Source organism: Symphodus melops, assembly GCF_947650265.1.
Source record: "Symphodus melops genome assembly, chromosome: 19".
Lineage (NCBI taxonomy): Eukaryota > Metazoa > Chordata > Actinopteri > Labriformes > Labridae > Symphodus > Symphodus melops.
In genome coordinates, this window is record NC_136709.1 from 11,988,674 (window position 1) to 12,005,827 (window position 17,154).

General features: G+C 40.1%; 1 protein-coding gene across 7 annotated transcripts in view; it reads left to right on the forward strand.

Moving 5' to 3' along the window:
- cUnh14orf180 (chromosome Un C14orf180 homolog) overlaps positions 1 to 17,154 on the forward strand; it is a 157,717-nt gene that overhangs the window by 116,188 nt on the left and 24,375 nt on the right. The gene's annotated exons all lie outside the window — the stretch shown is intronic.

The window sequence follows — 17,154 nt, forward strand, 5'->3', positions numbered from 1 at the left end:
GGGTCGTCGTCCTAGAGAGAGGGAACACAGAAATATACGCCTCTGTTCGCTCAGAGGACACTAGAAGGACCAAAAATCCTCAAACTATTCTCATTCTGCGTGTGTGGAGTTCGATTGTGATCTAAAGGCCGGCAAATGCACCTCTGACCACCAATGTGTCTCAGTTAAGAAGGCCACTTAATGACTTGTCTGCTTGCAAAGGTTACTGTGTGATGTATCCATGGAGCAAAGGGTAATTTATTAGAGAAATACCTTCTTAGGGAAAAGCCAGGCACACTTAAATTTCATTTTCATTCATCAGCACCAGTCAAGTGGAAACTATTCCATGGAACTTTTTAGTTCTGTCCTCACATTTCAAGGAAAAAAAGATTGAATGATCTTATTTTTTTATTCTTTATTCCATTGGCTCATCTCTCCTGTCGTCATTCTCACTCACTTTCTCCATCCCCAACACACTGGCTAATCTGGGAAAACCATTTATTTAGTAGCTTTGTTTATTAAACTCGTCAGAGAAACACATCCTTGGTTAATTTGAGTTTGGGGGGTTTCTGCTCCGAATGTCTTGTGAAAAAATCTGACTGTGGATTATTGCAGAACCTTTTCGGCCGAGGTCAGACAGCAGCAACAGAACACAAACGGCTGACAGAGTTTGCTTGTTACCCGTCTTGTTTATATTCTGCTAGAAGGTACAGCCCACAAACTCCTTTCTATTTGGGTACACTTCCAAAAGACTAGGAGGGTTGACATGACCTTGAATTGGAAATGTCAAACATGTACATTTCAGTCTTAGCACACCTTGTTTCTCTAAATTTACAACATACCCTTGGCTCCTTTCCAAATATATATCTGCTGCTATAAGAGTCCTACACATGCTGATACATATACACAGACTGAAAATTACCCTTACACTAGATGGTGACAGATTGAAAATTGGAATTAGCTGAAAATACATCCCAACATTGTGATTTAAAAAAACTGAAATGGCCAAATAAGGTCTTGAGTCACCTGTACTGTTATTAGTCTAATCCTAAAGGCCAAATCAATCACACACTTAGATCATCCCTATTGTTTAATACAATTTTGTGTGTGGTTTGGCAAATATCAGTTTCATTTTCATTTTATTCTCCTTTAAGAGGCAACAAGCAGTAAGTTCAGCTCGCCTCGCTCTGTTTTAAATATACCGTATATACATAAAAGAAAATCCATCAGTACCTCTCAAGCTGACACAATCAAATGCACTGAATATACAGCATGCTAAAAGAATATACATCGGAGGGTATGCACAAAATGAAGTACAATTTAAAACATGTTATTTAGTGTAATCAGTTGTTTTGCAGTTGTTTCTCCTTGTGAAAACTACAATATATAAATCTTCTCATCCAGATGTTTGTAAGGAAGCTATAAGACTCTTTTTCAGAAATGTCTGACTCGTTCTAATTGCTCCAGTAAGCTAAAACTCGTAAATTCTGAGAAATGAAATTCAGATGGCATTGCCAGTGTCTTCTTCCCTGACCATGTCAAATCGGGAGTAGTGTTTGGGAAATGAAGGAAAGCGTATATATTCCCCCTTTAGTGCAGGAGGTTCTTCATGTGTGATTTGTTCTTGGAGGTGTGAGATATCGAGGCTGTCGACACAATGATAAGACTTCTGTCGGCATGTCAAAATGCTAGCTGCTAATAGGAACCGTGCTATCATGTCTGTGGCCCCCCAACAGACTATAAAACGTCCCTGACAGCTTGATTACTTATATCAGAGATTTCTCTGTGACGAGAGCGGCCTGAGCCGTCACACCGTGGTCACTTGAAAGATAAAGCAGGACAGCAGCTCCTGACACAGCGCTGACAGATACCCCTCTCCGCTCCAAACCACATCCCTGGGATTTATCCTCTCACTCACACCAGCGCACCTCCGCTTCATGAACCAAAACAATATGATCAACAAATCTCCTGGACAGAGAAACAATACATGATGCTATTGTGGATTAATATTGTTCAATTTTTTTATCCTTTAATGTTGTAATCATTAGTAGTATTGCTAAGCTAGGCTAACAAGTTGTTCCAACTTAAGCTTCGTGTTTGGCTAACAGACGGTAAAGGTGTCTTTCTTATCATATTTGTCTGAGCAAAGAAGTGAATATCGGCAGTGCTTTGAATGTTTGAACCTTTAGTTTGACCTCAGCTCTCGTCTAAGTAGTCTGAGCTCTGGCCTTCGTCTCCTCTGGCCCCGCGGCCCCTCGGTAAACTCTTTCTCCACAGGCTGACACTGCCGGCTCTGTTAAGATTAGATTTGAATTTATGAAGATTGCCTCACCTGGTGCGCTGCTGTAATCTATGCTGCCGTAGTAACTCACGTTTAGCCCCTCATTTCCAAAGCAGTCAAGAAGAGCCGTATTTCATAGTGACAATGTAATCACAGTTCCACATTAAAAAGTCATTATTGTTTAAAATCAGGGACCCTGACTGAGAAAACACTGACTCTACTAGAGCTGTCTTTGCAATTCACACGCATGTTTACCGAGGAACAGAGGGCAGCGTGATTTAAACGCACGCTTACAACCTTATTGATCACACACACACACATGCATGCACATAAACACACACACAGTTACATCACTGTCCGGTGGGTTCACTTGTGTTTTTTGTGCTGATTAGCAGGTAATCTCAGTAACAAGCTTTGATCCCTGCAGATTAGCTGACGGATAAATACACAACATGTTTGTTCTAATAGCTCTGATATGCTATAATCCCTCTTTGCTCTGTGGCTGCTGGTCTTCATGTGCAGTATTAGCTGTTTGAGATCATGCTTGTGAAAAAAAAAGAGACTGCTGTTCTTGTATTTTTGCAGCACTTGGTTATTCATGGTTCTCCTTTTTGGGGTTTTTAAATCTCACGTTTTTTCCTGTAACTCCTGAATCACATTTCTAAAGGTGTTTTCATCTTTTCATCTTGATTTCGTTGCATGACGGAGGGCAGGGGGAGTCATTTCTCGACCAAAAGCCTGAAGAAGTCCTCCGGCATCACGTTTTACAGTTGAATGCTTGGCGCACAGGACTTGCTTTGATCGTGACCCTGGAGGTTCCTGACTCTCTTTCAGCAACAAAGTGAAATTTAAGAACAAAGAAATGGTAGGCTGAGGTTGATATCATCCTTCATGTTTTCGAACCATGTCGAGGGGAAGGTAACTTACAGCAATTCTGTTTTTATATATCGTTCTCTGAGTGCAATGCAAATTCAATTTCACTGCTTCGTTTTATTCATACCTCACTCTCGCCTCATCAGGATGCATTCATTTGTGATCCATTATTGACCCCCCCCTTTTTGACCAGGCTTTAATCAGCATGATTTCAGCAAAGGATCAATAACTTCTTTTCATGTCTCGCCTTTTTCACATTTGTTTTTTCCTCAAATCAATACTATATGTGATGTGTTGTTCTGCTACCAGCTCCCAGATCACGCGCTAATACAAGACTAGCATCGGCTCGATTCAGCTTTTACTTGTCCCTGTTGAAATGTCAGATATAAGCAGCAGCATCTTTGCTTCCTTTCTGCTTCGTCTCAGAGGTTTCCTTTTGAACAAAATATTTTTGACACAGGCAGAGGAGATTAAGATTACATTAGGAACATTTATTTCAAATTGCTCTTCGTGCATATCTTGAAGAAGAGCATTTGTGGAATGAAAATCCTCCTGTATATGAAGTCATCCTTTGCAGAGCCTTTGATCCATGTAGATGGATTTAAACGTAAACCCATAGCCTCTATCCCACAGCTGTTTTATTTCTATTATAGAAGGGCACTGTGGTTACTATGAAATGCATATCCAGCCTCAGATCAGTGGGGATTTCAGGCCCTTTTGTTAGTGCTGAAGCTTTGTTTTCCTCCAGATTTACGATCGGTGCGGGGAGTTGGCAGAAGCTTGTGTGATTACTGCTTACACACTGATTTATACCTCACTTTTAATTATCTGAGGGGGTCTGCAGCTTGCTGATGCCAATACATCCCTTCTTTTGGGACCAGGAGGAGGGAAAAGAAGCCCTCTCTGGTTTCCACGCCACCCATTCTCTCAGTGTCAGCAGTGCAGGACTTAAACAGTGATCCACTGCCCTCCTGGCTGAGTCCCTGTCCTCCCCAGAGCCAGGCAGACGGATGTCTCTGACATTCATACCAACTGTGGGATCTGAGAGAAGATTTTATGGAAATATGAAGCTGCTGTCCACTGGACATGTAACTCTAACTAACACTCCCCAACCGCCTATAAATTGTAGGCTTTTTGAGAGCCACACAAATCACTTCCCTAAGCCTGTCTTCTCTGGTTACTCTCTTCTTTTATTTTTTTTTTTATGGAGTCCTCCACTGTGAAATTACAACAGGCAGCTCTCATTTCAGCACCATGCGGCAGATTTTCCCAACTCATTTAGTATTCAGTCGTCATACCGACTGAGTTCAAAAATCTATTAGAGCCCTTAGTCTGCTTTAATTCTGAAAGTTAATTGGATAAGAATGCAACAAGTGGCTCATAAAGTCATTTCAAACATCATTCACATGATTCATTGCTTACCTGTTGTGTTTACTGTTCACAGGATTCTGCTGATACATAAAAAAAAAAAACACCAGCACCTTTTAAATCTTTAACAAGATATAATGAAGTTAGATGAAGAGTAAATACATCCATGCTTGTAAAGGATTTATTGTTAAGATTAAATACGTACAGCAGTAAAACCACATGGAAAATTTACAAAACACGACTTCACTCTTGTTATATCGAAGCCTTGAGCAAATGAAAGCGTCATTTCCACAGTGAATTAAGTTAAATTCCTAACACAAGATTCCTTCCAAATGAACACTGCTGTGGTCGTTTTACTTCTCTTTTTTAAAATAACAATGATCCCCAATTACAGTTATTTTGTTCAAAAGCAACATACTAAGTGTATATATATACTAAGTTTTAAAATCTATAAAATCGGCAACGTGATATTTAAGGTCAAAAGTCGAGAATTACAGAAGTGATGTGCAGAACCAAACCAATGAGCTCAGTCTTACATTCCCACTGGTCACTGCTGAATAAAAAACAGCATCACAACTACAGATTTTTAAAGACATTTGTTCTATCAAAACTGTTCTGACCCTGGTCGTCATCATTGCACAGCCTGAATGCTGCTCACAGAGGGACATGTCGAGGATTTAAAGGAGGTTCATTTCAGAAACAGGACTGCTTTGTCTTTCCTAATTATTTTTAATGTGTGTCATTAAGCTGTCCCTCAGGGGAGGATCAGGTCCTGTTTGGACTTCGTATCAGCAGCCAAGCTGCCTCCCCATTAATCCTCCTTTTGTCCCATAGATCTGCTATGTGTCTGATCCTCCCATCCACAACACGAGGGCAGGGACATTGAGAGGGCATTAATGAGCTGAAGTGGGAACGCTACAAAAAAACAATGGACGATTTCTCAGTCGGCTTCATATTTAAAATCTCTGGATTTTCAAGTGCAAAAACTAACAGTCAGTGGTTGGTGTCAACTGATGTAAGTGCACTTCAACTAAGAAAAAAGAAAAATGCAATGTGAACTCAAAGTTAAAAGATACTCCACTCATTTCAGAAATAAAAGGTAGAAGAATAGCTGCTTTATAATGTGATTAAAAGATCAATATGGCAGATTTTGTCATTCATTGTGAGAATTTTTTTTTTCTTCTAAAGCTAGCGTTAAATTAAAAGATTTGTAAAGATAAGTCATTTAAGCATCTCATCTCTGCACCACTGTCCCATTCACTGTCTGTCTAGGCCTGAGGGATGTGCACACGCAGCAAACAGAGGGAGTCGTGGATCTTGCACGGTCACGCAAATCATCCTCAATTCCTCGTGCAGCCCGTCCTCCCTGTTTCTGATTCTTTTTCACGTCATTTAATCTGTCTGTCTCTTTGGCTAAATCTGCGTCACTTGTATTCAAAATGTCACAGCTCAGAATCAATGATGGGCACATCACCTGATTAGATCAACGCACAGGTCTGTGTTGTGTGAGCAGGTGTGGCATCAGAGGGGCTCCTCTGCAGCTCTTCTCACAGGGGGCTTGTAATAAGATTAGTGGGCCCGGCAGGAGCGCACGCAGGAGATTTGGTTATCTGATTTAAAGGAAAGGACAATTTCACTTTTAGGGGCACATGTGTATGGTTCAAGGCAAGTGAAGACAAAAAAAAAAAGTTTTTAAAGAAACCAGCTTCAAATGAAACTAGGCACATTTACAAACAAATGGTGTGTTGGTGGCCCGTTAGGTCACTTGTACAGATGCTGTAGACCTCCAAGCAAGTGGCACAGGTTCAAGTCAGACCTGCAGCTCCTTTTCTCTTTATTATTCTCCAATCCCTGTTCCTAATTTCCTACTCTATCCACTGTCCTCTCTAATAAAGGCATAACAGCCAAAAAATCTTTCAAATTTAGTAATGCATACAGAAGTCCAAAATAAATAATACAACTGCTGGAAAAGGAAAAAAGTATTTTGCAAAATGCATAAGTTTAAAAGATTTAAAAACTAAAAGCACGCTCAGAATGTTTAGAGCAGTCGTGGTAGTGTTAGTGATGTAACCTATGTGTTTAAAAGGCGCCGTTTTGATGCCCAGGCAGTGGCCATATTGGAAAAGCTGCCTCAACCTCACTATCATGTAACTTGCAAAGATTTTGAGCTGAGGCAAGCCTCCTGGTAAAGGGTAACAGCACACCCTCCTGTCAGTCAACTCAGCATGTGCCTAATTGAAAATAACTTCTTTATAAATCATTATAGTTCAGTGAAAAATCACCTTCGTACAGTGGATGCTGATTAAGACACAAACTGTTCAAACCAAAACCTTTGTTTTATACCAGGCTGTAAACACATTTATTTCTGTTGTCAAAATATGCATTAATGCTAGTTTTTATTGAGCTGTGGATCAGTGGGTAGTGAGTAGAGTCGTCGTCTCTCAAACCTCTTAAACCGGAAGGTCAAGGGTTCGATCCCAAGCTCCTGCTATGTGTCCTTGGGCAAGACACTTAACCATTAATTGCTCCCCCTGCTCCGTCAGGGTGTATGTGGGTCGCTGCTCCTGTGGTCGACCGCTTGGTGCGTGAATTGCCCCATGGGAATAAATAGTTAAAAAAAAAAAAAAGAGAGAGACTTTCGATGCCTTAGTAGTCAGACCCAAATACTCAATGAACTGCCCTTCTTCCCCAAGTGAGTGCTAAGTCAAAATACCTGTTACATGTTTAAGGCCTGTTTTCAAAAATGTAATTGATCTGAGTAGCTCGTGTCTCTGTCAGCACCAAGCAGAAATGAAATGAAATGCAAAATCTTGCAGTTCATCGACTGTCCACTTGAGGCTGGAGGTCTGGAAGTGACGTACACACCCAATTAAAAAAAGCCAATTTTTACTGCAGGAATTAGCATGTTTACAGTCTAGTGACATGCAGCCATTTTGATTTGATGAACAATACATGTCATTCATAGTTGGGTGCATAGCTGACCTGATTGATAAGTGGGCGCGATGTAACGGTATGTCAACATGCTCTCAGCCTGTTTTTAGGATGACTGAAAGTGGCGGCTGCCACCAAAGAGCCTCCATGACCCCTGCCGTAACACGTGAGTTTATCTATAATTTACATGCTTTCAGTTGAATATTCACAAAGGATTTCATGAATGGCATTATGACTTTCGATGGTTTGCTTTAATATAAAACTCTATAAGACACTGTAATGTCAGATCCATAGCTATATAGTGAAGCTTGTCTTTCGTTCTTGCTGTTTAATGGTGCAGACTCACATGCCCACACACTGAACACCTGTTGTTTTTAAAGTCTATGATGGTTCAGTGTTTAGGGTTTATGACGTGTGGGATTGAACAAAGTTTATCTCTATCGTCTTCGTTAATCATTTTCTAAATAAAATGTGTTTTCAGTTTGAAGTAGCGCCACCTAAAGGTCTGGAGAAATTCACTTGTGGGGACTGGATGTGCAGTGTTTTTTTTTCATTTTGCGCATCTTTTCTGATTTTGTTTGAGTTTAGACTTTGCATCGTTCATGAATTTGAAGCTAGTTTGCTGTAAATGCTTTTTTTTTTTTTTTTTTACATTTATTTACATTTTTTGCATAACTGTTTCGTCAATGATTTTTTTTTTTTTTACTTTTGTATGTGCATTTGGAAATTACAACCTGTCCCACATTTTAGAAATCCTTTGGACCTGTGCAACACCCAAATCCACCACACTGAAGGTTTTGCCTGGAACAAAACAAAACCTAAGCAGAAATCTTTTTGACCCTGGGTGTATTTCACATCCTGGTGTCCTTGTTCCTCACTGTTCACATCTTCTAAGTGATGCTAGGTGTGTGTGTGTGTGTGTGTCTGTGTGTCTGTGTGTCTGTGTGTCTGTGTGTGTGTGTGTGTGTGTGTGTGTGTGTGTGTGAGTGTGTGTGTGTGTGTGTGTGGAGGTCTGTGGTGGTGAAGGTGGTACACGTGGGGAGCAGTGGTGTCACATTGATGGATTAGACTGCTCATTGCTAGCTCCAGCGATTAGGTCAGCGACCCAGGAGACAGCAACACGTCTTTGGCGAAATGCTGATGCTAGACTTACTTAGTGATTATAAGTCACTGCATCACTGCCAAGCCGAGCAGCACCCCATCACTGTGCTGCAGTGAATAACACAAAGGCTTCTCCTTTGAGAGAAGGCAAACAGACTTCAGAGAGCAAGGGGCGCTTTACCCGGTCAGATCTGGCCTCTGTGAGAGACTGTGTTCAAAGTCTATCCTCTAAACACAAACGCCTTATTTCTTTTTCTCTGTAAGTAGGAAACGCACACGCACACACACACACACACACACGTTAAACTGCTCAGCTCCTCTTTCACAATAATGCAATTCCCCTCCTGCCTAGCAGCCCACTTTCATTTGTTTAGCCATGAATTCTCTGGCTGTTAAACTGAAGGATTGGCCGTGCTGCCTGTCAAGCTTTTATCTTTCGCCCTGATTCACTTTCAATTCCAGTATGAAAGGGAGGACAAAGCGGCTTCCGATGCCATTATTTTGTTTGAGACATGCAGTTCTCGCTGCAGAACGCAGAGACGTATCATCTTGTGTGAGTCATCCCATTGTTTCTCAAAGACATGGCAACATTTACTGTATTAAGAGAGCTGATTGCGGTACACTTTTATGGACTATTACAGTGAGAGCGATGGATGTGGTGACCACAAAGTAATGACATCCATCCAGCCCACCCCAATGGGTTTAACAATGTATAAAAGGATTACAGAGGGTAAAGTGTTTGTTAGTACTTCTACAGAAACCAAACAGAGACATAAAAATCTATATGAGGACCTTTGCATACATCAAGTAGCTCGTCTCCTTCACTTTAAAGGACAGTTAATTTCTGATGACTGTTTTCTGTTTTTTCTGTTTGCGGAGTTTTCTTGATTAAAATAAACTGAGATTTCCGTAGATGGCCAATTTGCTGTAACCAACTCTTTACTCTATCTTCATTGAAATCTGTTGTTTTTTTGGCAACACATCTTTGCAGTTGAATCTTCCATTAGTGCATAGTTGACTTTTACTACCTCCACAGCATGATAATGACCATTATTCTAACCATAGATGAGCTTTTATTATTCCATTAACAAAATCACATGAAGAGAATTTATTTCTTTGCATATTTAAAGTCAAACCTATAGCATTCACATAACGATGGCTCCATAAAGGTAACACACACACACACACACACACACACACACACACACACACACACACACACACACACTCCTGCCTGCTGTAGTAATAGCCTCAGCTACAGGAAGTGCCACCTTCACCGCACCATAAAGATAAGAAGACAGGTGTTTTCTCTGCTCTCCAGCCACGTGCCACTATGTTTGCTTTTGTCAGACTAGCACACACAGTCACAAGTTATTGGATGGATGCCTTTTATGGCGCACGTCACCGAGAAAATACACTTCGATTTCACCTGATTGCTGTTGTGTGCTGGGCAGTTATTGCGTTATTGTCAGTGCTCCATTGGTGGAACTAAGTATCTGATTGTGTCCACCGAGCATCTGGCATGAGATGTGATAACCTGGTTTTATGTGGTCTTGATGTGTCTGTGCTTTTTGTAATAAAAGAATTTAAAAAAAGATCTTTATAAAAGATCAAATAGGCTATGTTCAGATTTTTTTGTGAAAAAATGTGGCAATTGCACATAATTATATTATATATAAATTAAACACCAAATCTCTGAGTTTGGGGAGTGAAGGAAGAAATGTTGTGTTCCAGTTGAACTCGGTGTGATTTAAATTAATCATACTGATTGTATCGTGCAAGTTCTATCTGTGGACATGCTGTCATGTTATTGTTGTGCACAAACTACCACGTAGTGTGTTGTTATCGTCTGGTATCAGCGCACCAAACAAAGGTAACCCTGGAAGTGTACATGTTGTTTTTCCGACTCGCAACTGTAACACGCTCAACTCGGGTGCGACGTCAGTCCCAGCTCTGACTTCCCAGTTCCGAGGTAAATGGAATGCAGCAAAAGTTACAAAATAATTAGGAAGTTACGAAAGCGAAATCACAAAAAAATGCAGGATTACTTTTTTATGGGGCGATTCTGCACGCATGTACACTGTATCTGCATGTTTTAATTCCAATAAGAAAAGGCAATTTACATTTAAGTGTGGTAAATAATACCATAGATCAAACTAAACAAAACATATATACATCAATCATATCATGAATGTATTTTGTTGATTCGGTGTATACATTTTAAACAAAGAAATAAAGTCTGTGGTTGTACTTGGAAGTAATGAAGAGCCTTCATGTTTCAAAGAAGACTCGTCTGCCCTCTTCAGGCCTGGAAAATAATCCAGAAATGTAAAACTGCCAGTTTTCTGTACAGTAATGATCAGACTGTGAATGTCAGGAAATCCAATTAACCCAACAGGTGTGGCGGGTGTAGCATTGGGTGTATCTCAGTAGGTGTTCTTTTTCCCCTTCTTGTCTTATTTTTACTTTCTCTGAGGCCCTGAAGGAGAGTGACTAACTGAACTCACCAGGTTACTTATTTGCAATTAGATTTGTTTTATTTGCCCCATTTCTCCCCAAAAGCATCCATAGCTGCTGCTGGAGCCAATTACTCCCTTAGTAAAAAAAAAAAAGTACAAAATACAGGTGTGTGCGTGCGTGTGCGTGCGTGTGTGTGCGTGTGCGTGTGCGTGTGTGTGTGTGTGTGTGTGTGTGTGTGTGTGTGTGCGTGCGTGTGTGTGTGTGCGTGCGCGTGCGCCACTGCATCCACAATTTGCAACAATTCCCATCCTGGGGCAAGGATTCTCCGGGGGACTTCCAGGAAATTACACCTTGCTCTCATATCATTCCATCTTCCTGTAGCATGTGGAGCTGCCCACTTCCTCACCCACCCCCTCCCACCCTGCGCCCCACTGCTATTGACACAGTTACTCTTTCCCTATATGGCACCAAATGTTACAGAAGCCCAGTTTTTGAAAAGCCATTTCATTTTTCACTCCTGTCTGGGACTTGTAGTAATGGGCTCCTCTCAGTCCAGCAGGCTCCATCAGTAAAAAGCTCCATACTCACAGACCTTCTGTGACCTCAGACAGTGGATGCAATTATGACAACCTAATGCCCCACTGTACTGCACTGCCAGGCTGCTTTTAGCCAGACAGAGCCCTGCGCTGTGCTGTGCTGAATGCGATCTGGGGAGTTTTTGTATTTGATGGCTTAAGAATTGACATTTATATGGCATTATTGTAGGCCAGGAGGCAAAAATGACAAAATGTCAAATCATAAATTCAACCTCTATGAAGATGAAATAACCACACCATACCACTAGGATTTAAAAAAAAAAACACATCGAGCAAAACTGGAGCATTCAGCGCATTCAGTATCCAACATAGACCATTAAATCTTTAGATCTGGGTCCTAAGGTCTGACAGTAAGCCCTGTAAGACTACATAGTACATGACAGTGTGTTGGATGAAAGAAATAAAGCCTTGGAGTAGATTGCTCTCTTTTGAGGGTTTCATTAAGTGCAGGTAATTCTGAGGTTTCCCTCCTCGGCCCATTGTCCTCTGACAAGAAGTTAATCAGTTGAGAGGCATGCTAAAGCCATATATTGGCAATTGAGTACAAAGTGACTTGAAATATCAATGAAAAGCTTTAGGTTTTACCCCCTGTGATGCACCAACCCAGCCAGACAAATGATAAATCCAAGGAGGGAAGCTTAAATTGTGCTTAAGGTGTGTCTCTGCAAAGAAATCTTCAAAGGTACTGGTAGAGCCTTGAGTTGAAAGATTTTTGAAGCTATTGAAGGGGGTTTTTCACATGACTACTCCAATCTTCGTATTCAAGATTGAACCCATGACAAACTGCTGTTGTGGATTTTCACCATGTCTCAATGGATGACAATGTCAGTTTATCACGACTGACCATTTTCCTTGGACTTGGATTTCTTTGTTGATGAATTGTTTTCCCCCTTTTCTGTTTTCTTCTCATGCCACGTTAATATTTGTAGTTTTACAGTAGGTTAAATGTGGGTTAATGTGCCTATAGTCACATGATCAACTAGAGAAATGAGATTGGACAACAGTTAATTTGATTTAGCAGCTTTTTATCAGAGTAATGCCATGACAGAGATGGTTTAGCATTTTGGAGGATATATTTACTAATTAATAGTATCAGAGTACAGTGTGTGTCAGGTGGAGGTGTCTTGAAATCGTACTGTTTTTGAAACATTGTTGATACGTTCCCATTAGCGTCTTTTAACAGTCAGATGATGCACGCTTGCAGCACATGCACCAGTCTGTTTATAGTGAGGCTATAGTGTCTCTGTGTGTGTTCTGTGTGCACATGGCCCCTGCAGTCATGCTAAGTAGAAAAAAACACGCACAGGCTTCTAGTTTCAAAGACATTTATCGATTGAAGAAACCAGATGTTGACTTAAAATTAGAACTCATCAAGGGTTTTTCTGAACTTTCTTAAGAACCAGTTTCAAAAATGAATCAGGCCCACCGATCGTCATCATTCTTAGAAGAGCCATAAGAATCACAATTAAATCAACTTACAAACAACCAATCATCCCAGTCTCTATCCAACTGGATACACTTACATTTAAGGTCCTTGGTTGACCTTCAAACTATTCTTATCATGTACAGTGTCAGCAGTTTTTCAAACAGTATCAAAAAGCGTTGGAATGTAACTACGATCTGAGAAGGATATATTTCAAACCTTTATTTATTCTTTAAAGGACATTGGGCTTTCCCTGAGTTCTAAAGCCGCCAAGTATACAAGTACTATAAAAACAAGTGAAACAACTTAAAAGATGGAGATCAATTGACACACAATTTGAAACAAAGTGGCTAAAAACTCGAAATCTAAAAACAAGGAAGGCTATATACAAGACACATGTATTTACAGGTAGGTGTGTTGTGATGATTAGTTGGAGCCCTGTGGCCATTCATGGTCACAACATTGAACAGGTCACCTCATACAAATACCTGGGGTGCAACTTGACAGTGTTCTTAGCTGGCACACATCGGTGACCATTTTTTACAGAGCAACAATAGAGTCCATTTTACCGTGTGGTATCCACCGCTGGTTTAATATTTTTACTGTAAACTCTAAAGCTCAGGTACTCAGTCTGGTCAAGACAGCAGGCAAGATCATGGGAATGCATGCCACTCTTACCCCAAAGATTTTTTTTGAGCAGGCTATCCATCACACAGACATGCTTGTATTGCCCTCTGAATATGTTTTGTTGAACTCAGGGAGAAGGTACAGAGCTCCTCTGTGTAAACACAACCAGTAACTGCAGTCATGTGTGTGTTTTGAGCAGCATGTTTACATACTGTATGTGCAGTGTGTATGCACCTGGGATAGTAGTGTGGAGTGTGTATGGACACTTCAGCAGATGCCTGGGTCATTTGAAGCAGGGATAAGCTAATGTTTCATGGACTGTCTGTGCAGCAATTTTCCCAATATCCGAGACGAATTTCTCACAAGGGAGATAAATAAAGAAAACTTGACCTTGATGTGGAAAAAAAAGCAGTAGGAACTAGAAAAGCACTTCATTGTATCATAACAAAGGAAGTTCACCTCAAGAACAGCTGAAGAAAATAAAACATGTAAAACATGAAGTAGGTTTTTAAACACATCTTCAAAAATTACACATTTAACAGATGTGAAATTCAATATACAGTACAATTAATATGTCCAAACATCTTCATAGAACGTGGGAGAGAATTTTAAAGGAATTGCCCTCAATCTTTGTGTTTAGCTGCAAAATATCTTTGCATGACTCTCAATACTAAAGGAACCTTCAGTGCATCCTTCAATGACACAACAATTAATGAGTTTCATCTACTGTAGCTGTAGGAAGCAGGAAATGAAAGTACAAAAAAGTATACATCATCTCAAGTTAGAAAGACAACGATGTTAATGTTTATATTCATTATTAAGTTTCTTTTTCTCTGTGCGATAAACCATCTCGTTCAAAGTGTCATTTTTGTCACTCGTTTTCAAAGATATAATCCTTTCCTCATTTTATGGCAGCAAAGCATTGAAATGATACCAGAAAGCAGCATGTGGCGGGGATACAACCTTCAGTAATAAACCAATATTGTGAGATAATTATCATGGATTTTACAATACGTGTGCTGCATTTCTCCTGGAGGGGAAGCCATCAGGCGTTGGAAGATGAATTTAGCTTTTTATTAGCGCTCAGTAAAACACTGCCTTACTGTCTTAGATGTTATACAATAGCCTCGCTTATAGTAAAAGGAACCTGCTATAAAAAAAATAAACGCATCACTGGCTGCATACTAATGTTATGTGCAACATCATGCACATTATAGAGAATGTAAGCAGGTTGTTTGCCGTTAGATGTTTTGTGTTTTATGTGAGACATAACTAACGTCCAGATGGGCACACAGTGTAGATGCTGACACTGTTTTTTATTCCCAAAAAAGGAGTAACTTGAAAATCAATAGTGACTATGTCTTATAGCACAACAATTGAGATAAATATTTTCTTCCGGTAATATTTGTTATTCATGAGGCTGTTGTTTTACTGTAACGTTTTCAATCGTGTGTTTACAGTTTGTTTCAGAAAATCTGCACACAAAGAGGTTTTCCAGAGTTTCATCCTGAGAATATGCTGGTCTTTGACTTTTGATTGATATCACTTTATAAAATATGTATAAATGTTATTCTCAGAGGTGACATGTTTGGTTTATTGTCATGTGACTTCAGAATGGTGGCGATGATGGGAGTGCAGCAGGGACTGACGTGGTTCCTGTGCTGCATTCGAACTGACTTACTGATCGGGCTGTCCAATATAATAAGGATGTTATTTTGATGTTGTTGGGTTTTTTTTAACAATGTCTTCATTGATTTTTAAACACGGTCAACATTGTGTAACTTAATACAGTATAGTCATAAAGTACAGGTTTTTATTATATTGACAAACAAACATACTCCATTAACTCTCACCCACCACGGCGAACATATAAGCACCCATTTCTTCTCTCTCTTAAAATCCTTGCATGCATTTTGAACCAAGGTTTCGCATAAGGCATATACTGTATCAAATACAGAGTTTAGTAGTACCTCTAATACACTGAAAACAAACAAAAAATATATCCATTCTGGAAAATCCTGCCTCACACCACTTCTTGGATTTACTGATATTGGGATTTTGGAGATATCTCAACCTAAGTCATCCTCCATGAGTAGCGCTCAAATGTCTCTACATGTCATAAAGTCTTCAAATGGTTTCCATATTTCCTCATTAACATCCAACAACATATTTTTCCAGGTATATGTTCCTCTCTCTATTATTTTTGATTCAGAAAACGCAGAAACGCTTGCTTGTTTCCAGCACAGCCGCATGCGTTGCCTCACATTGATCTTTGATCATGAATTTCTGCAGTTTGAGTTCATTTTCCCTGAGTATCTTGTAACAGAAAAGCAGCTGTACATCCTAACACTCACAGGAGCAGCAGGTTAGTCTCTCTGACTGCCTCTTTGCTGCCTGTCAGAATGAGCCATGGCTGAGCAGGTGGGATTGTCCCACCACAGAGATATATTCATCAGGAAGCTGTAAATCCATTTGTTTACGCCCCCTGTTTCCCGCCAAACAAACTACTAGATTTCCCATGAGAGCCGGCGGCCCCCACACGGCGTCTTCGGTGGACATGCTTTACGGGCATCACAGCCAGATGAAAACAGTTAAAACCCCATTTTTAAAAAGCTGTTTGTTTGGAGGCGAGAGCAAGGCTTAAACTCAGCTCAATAACCAGCACAAAATACAGGAGGAGAGTGCCATAAATCAACGTGCCCATCATGTCTGACAGTCTTTGAACACACGCACCGATTCAAACTATTCTGCTCCATTTGATCTGAATCAATCTCCTGATCTTTGCAGCAAAACCTTCAACTCACTGGCTTCATTTTTCTCACTGGTATCCCGACTCTGACATAACATATACAGTAACATGTGTAATAGCACAAGTATTCATGACTGAATCACACAGTGTTGTGTGGATCAGGCAGATTTTTCCCTTTTTGCTCAACACCATACTAATTACATTCATCAGTATACATACAGTATGTAGCATGTTTATCATGAAGGATTTTAGAATACATTTTCTGCTTTTATTGTTGATAAATATCTCATGTTGTTCTGAATTGGCTCATTTTAAAACATGTATGCTCACTTCCCTGTTCTTTCTTTCTCAAATTAAAATCCAAATATTTCCATTCTGAAATGGTTCTATTACGTAAGTGCAACAAAATCAACGAAAGCTAGCATTTTATTGGCACTTTCTGTATACGAGATGAATTGTGGAGCTTAATCTATTCTAAACCTTGTGCAAGTGTTTGTGAGTGTGCACCTAATATCTGAGTTTTATGTCGCTGTGCCAGAATGTTTTATTAAGGCGGTGCCTCACAGACGAGTTGACATGTTTCACTCGTGAAGGACGTGACCCTGGTTGTTTATTTCCCATGATGAAATTGTCCAGAGGTTGATGACTCCGTAAATAAACAGCTCATGCAATATAAGTCTCAGTTTTCAGGCTAAAGGCAGTATTATTGTTGTATAATCATCACAGGGCAGACGTGGTTGTTTACGTGTTAAGACTCTGTCTGAAC